Source organism: Bidens hawaiensis, unplaced genomic scaffold (assembly GCF_021521415.1).
Source record: "Bidens hawaiensis isolate Kalapana, Puna unplaced genomic scaffold, B.hawaiensis_p1.1 tig00067945_1, whole genome shotgun sequence".
Taxonomy (NCBI): domain Eukaryota; kingdom Viridiplantae; phylum Streptophyta; class Magnoliopsida; order Asterales; family Asteraceae; genus Bidens; species Bidens hawaiensis.
This window is the reverse complement of record NW_027502043.1, coordinates 1-8,986: the sequence shown is the minus strand read 5'-3', so window position 1 is coordinate 8,986 and position 8,986 is coordinate 1. Positions and strand designations below refer to the sequence as shown.

The following is an 8,986-nucleotide window of genomic DNA, read 5'->3' as shown; positions in this document are numbered from 1 at the left end:
AAATTTTAAAATAAAAAAAGTATAGTTATTTCGTCGGATTGTGGGTGTTGAAAGCCATTATGGGCAATATATTTATTTATTTAGACGAAAAAGGGATAGAGAAAAGCAAATCTAAATAATTGATTTCAATAATTGAACACATATTTTGGGATTTCAGCTTTTAAGTTTTAACAACCATTTTATTTTGTCTCGTAATTTTTTTTACAAGTGGAAGTTCAATACCAAGATATGGATGATTTTCTTCTATTTATTTAGTTCTATTCATTTTTATGTAAACACGTTACAAGTGGGATTGCACAAAGCGGTTTGTAACCATAAACCACTTCAGGTTGGAACCGATTCAATTCAGAGTTAAGTTGTCAATTTGTATTGGTTAACTGGTTTTCTTGTGCACAACAAATTAAGAGTACAAGAAGTTGGTGTAGGAAAAGAGGCCGGGTGGTCGGTACCACTCGAATTTAAGTAGGATCAACTTTTATTTCTTTTTAAAGTAAATTTCTTTTTAATTTCCAGGGCTTGAACCGAAGATTAACATTTCGGTGTTTTAAAGATTTTATCCGCTGCTAGGCTACCAACCCTAGAATGATCAACTTTGATCTTCCAGGCCACTACCAGATATTGTCACTTTAAATTATTTTATTATCAAGCATGTTTTAAATGATTGTACACTATGCATCTAAAGTTGTACAATTTTTTTGTTTATGAAGCTGTACCCAATTGAGTTTCAATTTATAATATTTGTATTTTGTATATCTTTTTTAATTAGAAATTTTTAAAGCTTTTAAAATTAGTTTTTTTTATTTAACTTATATGTATATATTAAATTAATTTTTATAATTTTATATTCATTTTAAATTTCATTAACCTACAATTTTATTAGTGCATTAATTCAAATTGCTACATGCATTATTGTTATTAAACTCATTAACTAATATTAGTCTATTTGTTTTACTTAATAAGTTGAAAATTGTTAGGAATAAAAAAAAAAACAATGTTCCACGGGTTTAGGGGTGTGCTTGTTTAAGCCAATGATCTTTTAGATTCCTAATCCACTTCAAGAGAGAAGTGACAGAAAAAATTGATGTAATGCTAACATAGAAAAAAGGGTTATGGATGGAACGGACAAGCGAGCTTCTTAAATATCGAACGATTTACTCAAACTCACTCGATCGGATTGGTGGTATTTTTATTACTGGAAGATGATGCGATAACTTCTTTTTCTATTACTTGTAAAATGAAATATGAACGTGACATAATTAGGTTAATTTTGGAAATCAATATGGTGATAGAGAAACACAAAAAGAACCCAACAATGGTTTGGTGGGAATCAAAAGCAACAATCACTATACCATAACTTAGCATATACTACCAACCCCACATTATCCTCATCTTTTTTTATTTAACCTTGCAATTTATTGTTTGCAACATAATTATAATCAACTAATTTGAGTCCACCATGTGTTACGGGGTTTGTTTAGTTTTTTGTTTTTAATCGTTTTGGTATTTTATATTTTGTAATAATTTGTTTTATCTTTTAACGTAGTTTTGTTTTGATTTAATACGTATATATATTAGTTTGTTACGTTCATTATATATTTAACATTTGGCCTCTTTCAGTTGAGATGTGCAAGTTTTCTATATTTTTAAAGAACGAACATAAACGAACATGAACATGTTGATTTTTTTAAATGAACAAATATGAACACATATATTTGTCTTATGAAAAAGGGACGGTTGATGTAGGTGACGATGAAAGGGGCAGTTGATGTAGGTGGATGGTGGTTGATGCATGAGCGGGGAGTTTGAATATGGTGGATGATAATCGAAAGTTAACCGATGATGTAGAGGATAGACAGTCGACGGAGAATATGCAAATTAAAGAGAGAAATTAAATTAGGGTTTGATGTTGATAGTGTTTTACAAATAATGAGATGTCATTACCTACTTAAGGGTTATCTGGGTTTGGTGAGACCCATGACATGCGAAAATTATTGTTTGATGATTAATGGGCCATTTCACAAATAAATAAGATTTTATAACCTGTTTAAGTGCTATCCGGGTTTGGTGAGACCCATTACCCGTAAAAATTATTGTTTGATTATGAAATAGTTTCACAAATAAATGAACTTAAAGTATTCTCGCATAAAGTTCAAATTGCCAAAAGAAATTCATAGAGGATTGGTGAATGTTTATAGTGTTTGCTATCTTTAGGGGCTTATTTGTAATTAGTCTAATATAGGATTAGACTATTATAAATAGAAAGATATTGTTAGGGTTTTAGGTAGCACAGCAATAGAAAGATTTGGGGTTTTAGTTGTGTTCATCTATTTAAATCAATGCAATGGGTTTATTGATATAAAGGTGTGACAACAATATTTAGTTTATAGTCATAGAGGATTTACTAGGGAAAAGTAATCACTAGCATGATTTTACAAACAAAAGCAAGATTTATGAAATAAAATATGAAATTAGTAGAAAACAAAAAGTAAGAAACCATGAAAAGCAATAAAAAGTATAAGCATAAAATAATAGTAAAGGATCATTGCCAAAATCAACATCTTTTCCATGCTTAATATTCCACTTATGTACTAATTATTCATATTCAATTCTCTACACATCTTTTCACACATATAAAATATATACCAACCCAATAAGTCTAAATGCATATGCATATATATACATGCACTTACATCCAAACAAGGCAAAGGGTGGTTTCTGATACAGCTTCTGCTACTTGTTTTAGGAAGCTTCAACTAAAAGATGAGTTCTCCGACTAAGTCGCCGGTGAAGAAGTCGATAACGATAATATTCCGGTATGCGGATTGGTTCGACAAGTTGCTCATATTGTTGGGCACACTTGGAGCCATTGGAGATGGAATGTCTACAAATGTTTTACTACTTTTTGTTAGTAGACTTTTTAACCATTTGGGTTATGGCAGAAGTGTTCAAAAGAATCAAGACAACTTCATGGATGAAATCTCAAAGGTTAGCATGCATTTTATTCAACAACATATTATTCATTTATTTGTCTTCTAAAATGTTTACAATGGTGGCGAATTAATCTACAAACTGATTATAATTTCTCATTTTACAATTCTTTATTATAATTTAGTATTCTTAGTGTGTGTGTATATATATGGTGATGGCATATTCCGTCGCAAATGATTTTTTTTGTTGGGGTGGTAATTCCTGACAAGGCCTAAAACTGTACTTGAAAATAATCGGGTCCTGGCTGTAATATCTAGCATGTTTAATATGATTGTGCTAAGGTCATGTTCCAGTTGACCAGTTTAACCTGATTAATTAAACGGGTTGTGTAGAGCTGACTTGTTTAATCCATTTCATTTGTTTTTCTTTTGTGTTTGTACAGTGTAGCTTAGCTTTTGTGTACATTGGATTAGGAGTTATGGTGATGGCTTTTATGGGTAAACTTCTCTCTTTTCTTTATGTTTTATTTTGTTATATAAACACACAAAACCAATAGTGAGATTTGGTTTTCGTTCTTATGGAATTATCGTTTACAGAGGGGTATTGCTGGAGTAAAATAAGCGAACGACAAGTTTTGAAGATCCGATACAAGTATTTGGAGGCTATTTTGAGACAAGAAGTCGGTTTCTTTGATTCACAAGAAGCAACAACTTCGGAAATCATCAATAGCATCTCCAAAGACACCTCCCTCCTACAAGAAGTTCTTAGTGAAAAGGTAAAAAGTAAAAACACTCGATTTCTTATAAACATGTTACTTCTGTTGTATTTATCTCAAAAGGGTCAAATAAAAATTTTACCTAAGACTGCTCTAGTCATCTCGAAGCGTCAAATGAGCCGAAAGGTCAAACATGTTAAAGCCATCCAAAGTCTATTTTTAACGCATTTGTTTTAATTCGTTATAGTTAAAGACTCAAATTAGTTATTTATTAAATTTTAATAAAAGTAAGTGTTTTCATGTCAACCCGGCCCGGCCCGGCCCTGCCCATTAAATAAACATCATGCTAATGTTTTGTTTCACCATGTATAGGTGCCAAAATTCTTGATGCACACATCTGTGTTCTTATCAGGACTAGCATTTTGCACATACTTCTCATGTAGAATGTCGCTCGTAGCATTCCCGACGCTAATCTTTTTGATAATCCCGGGGCTAGTTTATGGAAAATACCTCTTGCATTTATCGAAAAAGTCGTTCCAAGAATACAGCAAGGCGAACAGTATCGTGGAACAAGCTCTTGCTTCTATAAAAAACCGTCTATTCATTCACGGCTGAGAAGACAATTGTCAACAAGTACTCAACGATATTGGACCGCACAACCGAAATGGGCTTGAAGCAAGGCATTGCTAAAGGCCTTGCAGTTGGGAGTACCGGGCTTTCTTTTGCGATATGGGCTTTGATCGCTTGGTATGGGAGCCGGCTTGTTATGTATAAAGGCGAAAGCGGAGGGCGCATTTACTCAGCCGGGCTTTCTTTCATTTTGGGTGGATTGTAAGCACCTTCACTAAAAATCTTTCTTACTAAACATTTCACTATACGGGCCGGTTCGGTACGTTTGTGGGCTAATATTGAACATATAACCAATACTGCAGCTTTAAGATTTTTATAACCTATGTGGTTCATTCGGGTTAACTCGCTTTGAATAAGTGCGGAACTGCGAATTCAAGTTAATTTTAATTAATAAATCAAATTATATTTGATTAAAAATATTAAGAATTCTTTTAACTTTTAGAGTATAAAAAGCTAATATGTTTTTATAAATAATAAAAAAATAAAACTAATATATCATACTTAAAAGAATATATATAATAAATCTTCTGACAGATAATATTATTAAAAAAAAAATAATGATTGGTTTTAATGTCGAATTTAGGTTAATTCGGTTATTTATATACATATAACCGTAACCGAACGATAAAACTGAATCGGTTTCTTAAAGGTTTTTTCAATTATATTTTGATTATTCGAGTTTCTGCTCACCCTTATATTTTAGTCAACACAACCCGACCCGTATAATCCAACTGACTGCGCATTTTGAAACATTTATCTACAGATCTCTTGGTATGGCACTACCAGAACTGAACCACTTCACAGATGCATCAGTAGCAGCATCAAGAATATTCCACAGGATCGACCGAGTCCCAGAAATCGACGGTCATGAAAGCAACGGGCTTATACCAGAAACGATCAACGGTCAGATAGAATTCGAAAACATTGAGTTCACATATCCATCAAGGCCAAAATGCATTATTCTGAAAGACTTTAACTTGAAAATAGAGGCGGGAAACACCGTTGCACTTGTGGGTGCGAGTGGGAGCGGTAAGTCAACTGCCATTGCTTTAGTTCAAAGGTTTTATGATGCAGACCGCGGTGTTATTAGGGTTGACGGGTTGGATATTAAGAAACTGCAGTTGAAGTGGTTGAGAACACAAATGGGATTGGTTAGCCAAGAACACGCGTTGTTTGGGACGTCGATAAAGGAGAATATTATGTTTGGAAAGATTGATGCAACGATGGAGGAAGTAATCGCGGCTGCAACGGCTGCTAATGCTCATAACTTCATCCGCCAGCTTCCGGAGGGATACGAAACAAAGGTACACTTGTTTGAACTGCACTTTTTCATGAAGCTAACAATAAGTCCACTAGTGAAGTGTTCGAGATCAGCTCGCTAAAAGCTTGAATGCCCGAGTTCTAGCCTAAAAACAAGCATATTTAGTAAACGAGCATGAGCTGAAGATTCACTTATTGAGCTCGAGTTGGCTTGCGAGTCTAAATGACTATTATTTAATATAAATATATATTAAATGCTATGCAGTCGATATCGCCGATATATCACCGATATATCAGTGATATATCGGTTATCGGTTCCTTGGCGAAATATCAGTCAAAATATCGGTCAGAATATCGGTATCGATAATATCAGTGATATTGACCGATATTTGACCGATATTGGACTGATATTCAACTGATATATCACCGATATTCGACTTATATATCACCGATATTCCCGATATCAGTGTTTTAAGTCTTAATTATCAACTTTTAGTGTTCAATGTTAGTGTTTTAAGTCTTAATTAATTTTTACTTGTCACAATTATTAGTGTTTTGCAATTTGCAAAAGGTTAATTTGTTATTTAAATGTGTTGGGATCCGGGAAAAATAAAATTAACGTACTAAACATACAAATAACTAGAGTAATTACAGTTTTGAACTAGAGTAATTATGTTATAAAAAAAAACAATTGTGTAATAATAATTACTTTAGTTATTTGTACGCTTCTCACGATAAAAGTCATTTTTATTTGATCCAAACCCATATTAAATAACTATTATTATATATAAAATATATTAAGAATAACTAAATTTTATATATTAGGTTATATATAAGCATTATAAATATAAACATACACAAATTATTTAATAAATAATAAACGAGCAGAGCTTGAACTTGAAAAACTACTCATATTGATCCGATACCATAACCCGTCTTGCCGCACTATTAATGAGTTTTTTTTTTATTTTGAAGGTTGGCGAACGAGGAGCGCTTTTATCAGGTGGACAAAAACAACGGATAGCTATCGCTCGTGCGATCATTAAGAACCCCGTGATCCTTCTACTAGACGAAGCTACAAGTGCACTCGACTCAGAATCAGAAAAGCTTGTTCAAACCGCACTTGATCAAGCATCAATGGGAAGAACAACAATGGTTGTTGCGCATAAGCTCGCCACAGTACGAAATGCAGATGTCATTGCAGTTATGAGTGAAGGTAGTGTAATCGAACAAGGCTCGCATAACGACTTGATTAATAGCAACACGGGTCATTATGCGCGGTTAGTTAAACTTCAAAGGCAGTTTAGCTCGTTTAAGGAGCCCGAAAATAATACACCGTTGGCGGTAAGGAGTAGTGCTTCAAGATTAAGCACTTCTAAGTCGAGCCCGGCTTTGTTTGACTCACCAATGATAGGTAACGAGTCGCCCTCGTTATCATCTTCGAACCACCCCCCACCATCGTTTTCTCGGCTCGTTTTGCTAAACTTGCCAGAATGGCGGCAAGGGGTGGTCGGTAGCCTGGCTGCAGCCACGTTTGGGGTGGTGCAGCCAGTATACGCATTGACGATCGGTGGGATGATTTCGGCTTTCTTTGTATCGAATCATGAAGAGATGAACGTGCGAATCAGAAATTATTCGATAATATTTTGTTCGCTTGCGGTCATATCGATTTTGGTTAATCTTATACAACATTATAACTTTGCTTACATGGGTGAACAATTAACAAAAAGGATAAGACTAAAAATGCTTGAAAAAATCTTAACTTTTGAACCGGCTTGGTTCGACGACGAGCATAATGCAAGTGGTGCGTTGTGTTCAAGGCTAAGTAACGAGGCTTCGATGGTCAAGTCACTTGTGGCGGACCGGATGTCGTTACTAATCCAAACGGGGTCGGGTGTGTTAATAGCTATGGTTATGGGACTAGTGGTAGCTTGGAAGCTAGCACTAGTTATGATCGCGGTCCAACCGCTCACGATTCTATGTTTCTACGCAAGAAAAGTGTTGTTGTCGACAATGTCGGCTAACTTTATCAAGTACCAAAACCAAAGTACTCAGATTGCAGTCGAGGCGGTTTATAACCATAGAATCGTGACGTCGTTTGGGAGTTTAGGCATTGTGCTTCAAATATTTGATAAGGCGCAAGATGGGCCGAGACGAGAGGCGAGAAAGAAGGCGTGGTTAGCGGGTATAGGGATCGGGTTGGCGCAAGGGCTAACTTTTATTTGTTGGGCTTTGGATTTTTGGTATGGTGGGAAGTTGGTTGATGCCGGTGAGATATCTGCAGGGGATGTGTTCAAGACTTTCTTTATATTAATAAGTACTGGTAAAGTTATAGCTGATGCTGGAAGTATGACTTCGGATATTGCGAAAGGGTCTACGGCTGTTGCGTCGGTTTTCTCCATTTTCGATCGTCAGTCGCTCATCTCGAGCAATGTTCATGTAAGTAACCAGTAAATCACTAAATTTTTCATGGGTCAGTTTTGAATCGATAACCCAACACGAAATTTTTCGTGGGTCAGTTTCGAATCAAACCCATTTAACTAAACGGGCCAGGTTTGGGTCAACTTGATGGGTTTCTTGGTTGACCCGTTTAACATATTTATTTCTTATTATAAAAATGTAAGTGTTATATATAAACATGTATTTTTTGTTGTAAAATGTAAATTTTAAGTATTAATATGTGAATTCAATAAAAAAAAATCTTTTGAGACAACAGGGCAATGTTCGAGTCAACACATGAATATGCGTGTCATGCTCGGGTTCACGTGTCATTCACGACTTTCAGATTCGGGTCGTGTCGGTTTCGTGCCAAGTTGAACATGCAACTTGCGAACACGGCCCATTTAACACCCCTACTTGTGTGCAAACCGTTTTAAACGAACAAATAAAATGTGTTCACGTTTGTTCTTTTATTAATTAACAAACAGAAATGAACGAACGAAGCATGTGTTTATGATCATTCTAGTAATTAAACGAACAAAAAATCTTGTTCATGATCGTTTGTTTATTAAAGAAACGATCACGAATATAAATGCACAAACGAAACATGTGTTTATCTTCGTTCATTTAATTTAATTAAACCAACAAACATTTCATCGAACACATTGCTTGCATCATTCACAGGATGAAAACAATTCCACCGGATCAAAGCTCCAAAAACTAACTGGCGGTATCGAAATCAAGAAAGTCGATTTCTCCTACCCAGGCCGACCCGAAACCTCAATCCTACGCGAATTTTGTCTAGAAGTAAAGCCCGGAACCAGCATTGGCCTTGTTGGTAAAAGCGGTTGCGGTAAGTCGACCGTAATCGCATTGATCCAACGATTCTACGATGCGGATAGAGGCACCGTGAAGGTTGATCGAGTGGACATTCGAATGCTGAACATAGAATGGTACCGAAAGCATATGGCAATCTCTCTCTTTTTTTTTTTTTTTTTTTTGTTTTTTTTTTTT

At 35.0% G+C, this 8,986-nt stretch overlaps 1 pseudogene across 1 annotated transcript; it reads left to right on the top strand.

The window, feature by feature from the left end:
* Positions 1–2,733: 2,733 nt before the first annotated feature.
* LOC143605108 (putative ABC transporter B family member 8) lies at positions 2,734–8,941 on the top strand (annotated as a pseudogene). The gene is made up of 7 exons (XR_013148442.1): positions 2,734–2,985; positions 3,371–3,425; positions 3,525–3,703; positions 4,016–4,474; positions 5,037–5,577; positions 6,509–7,972; positions 8,657–8,941. The product of XR_013148442.1 is annotated as a putative ABC transporter B family member 8 (transcript).
* The last annotated feature ends 45 nt before the right edge of the window (positions 8,942–8,986 follow it).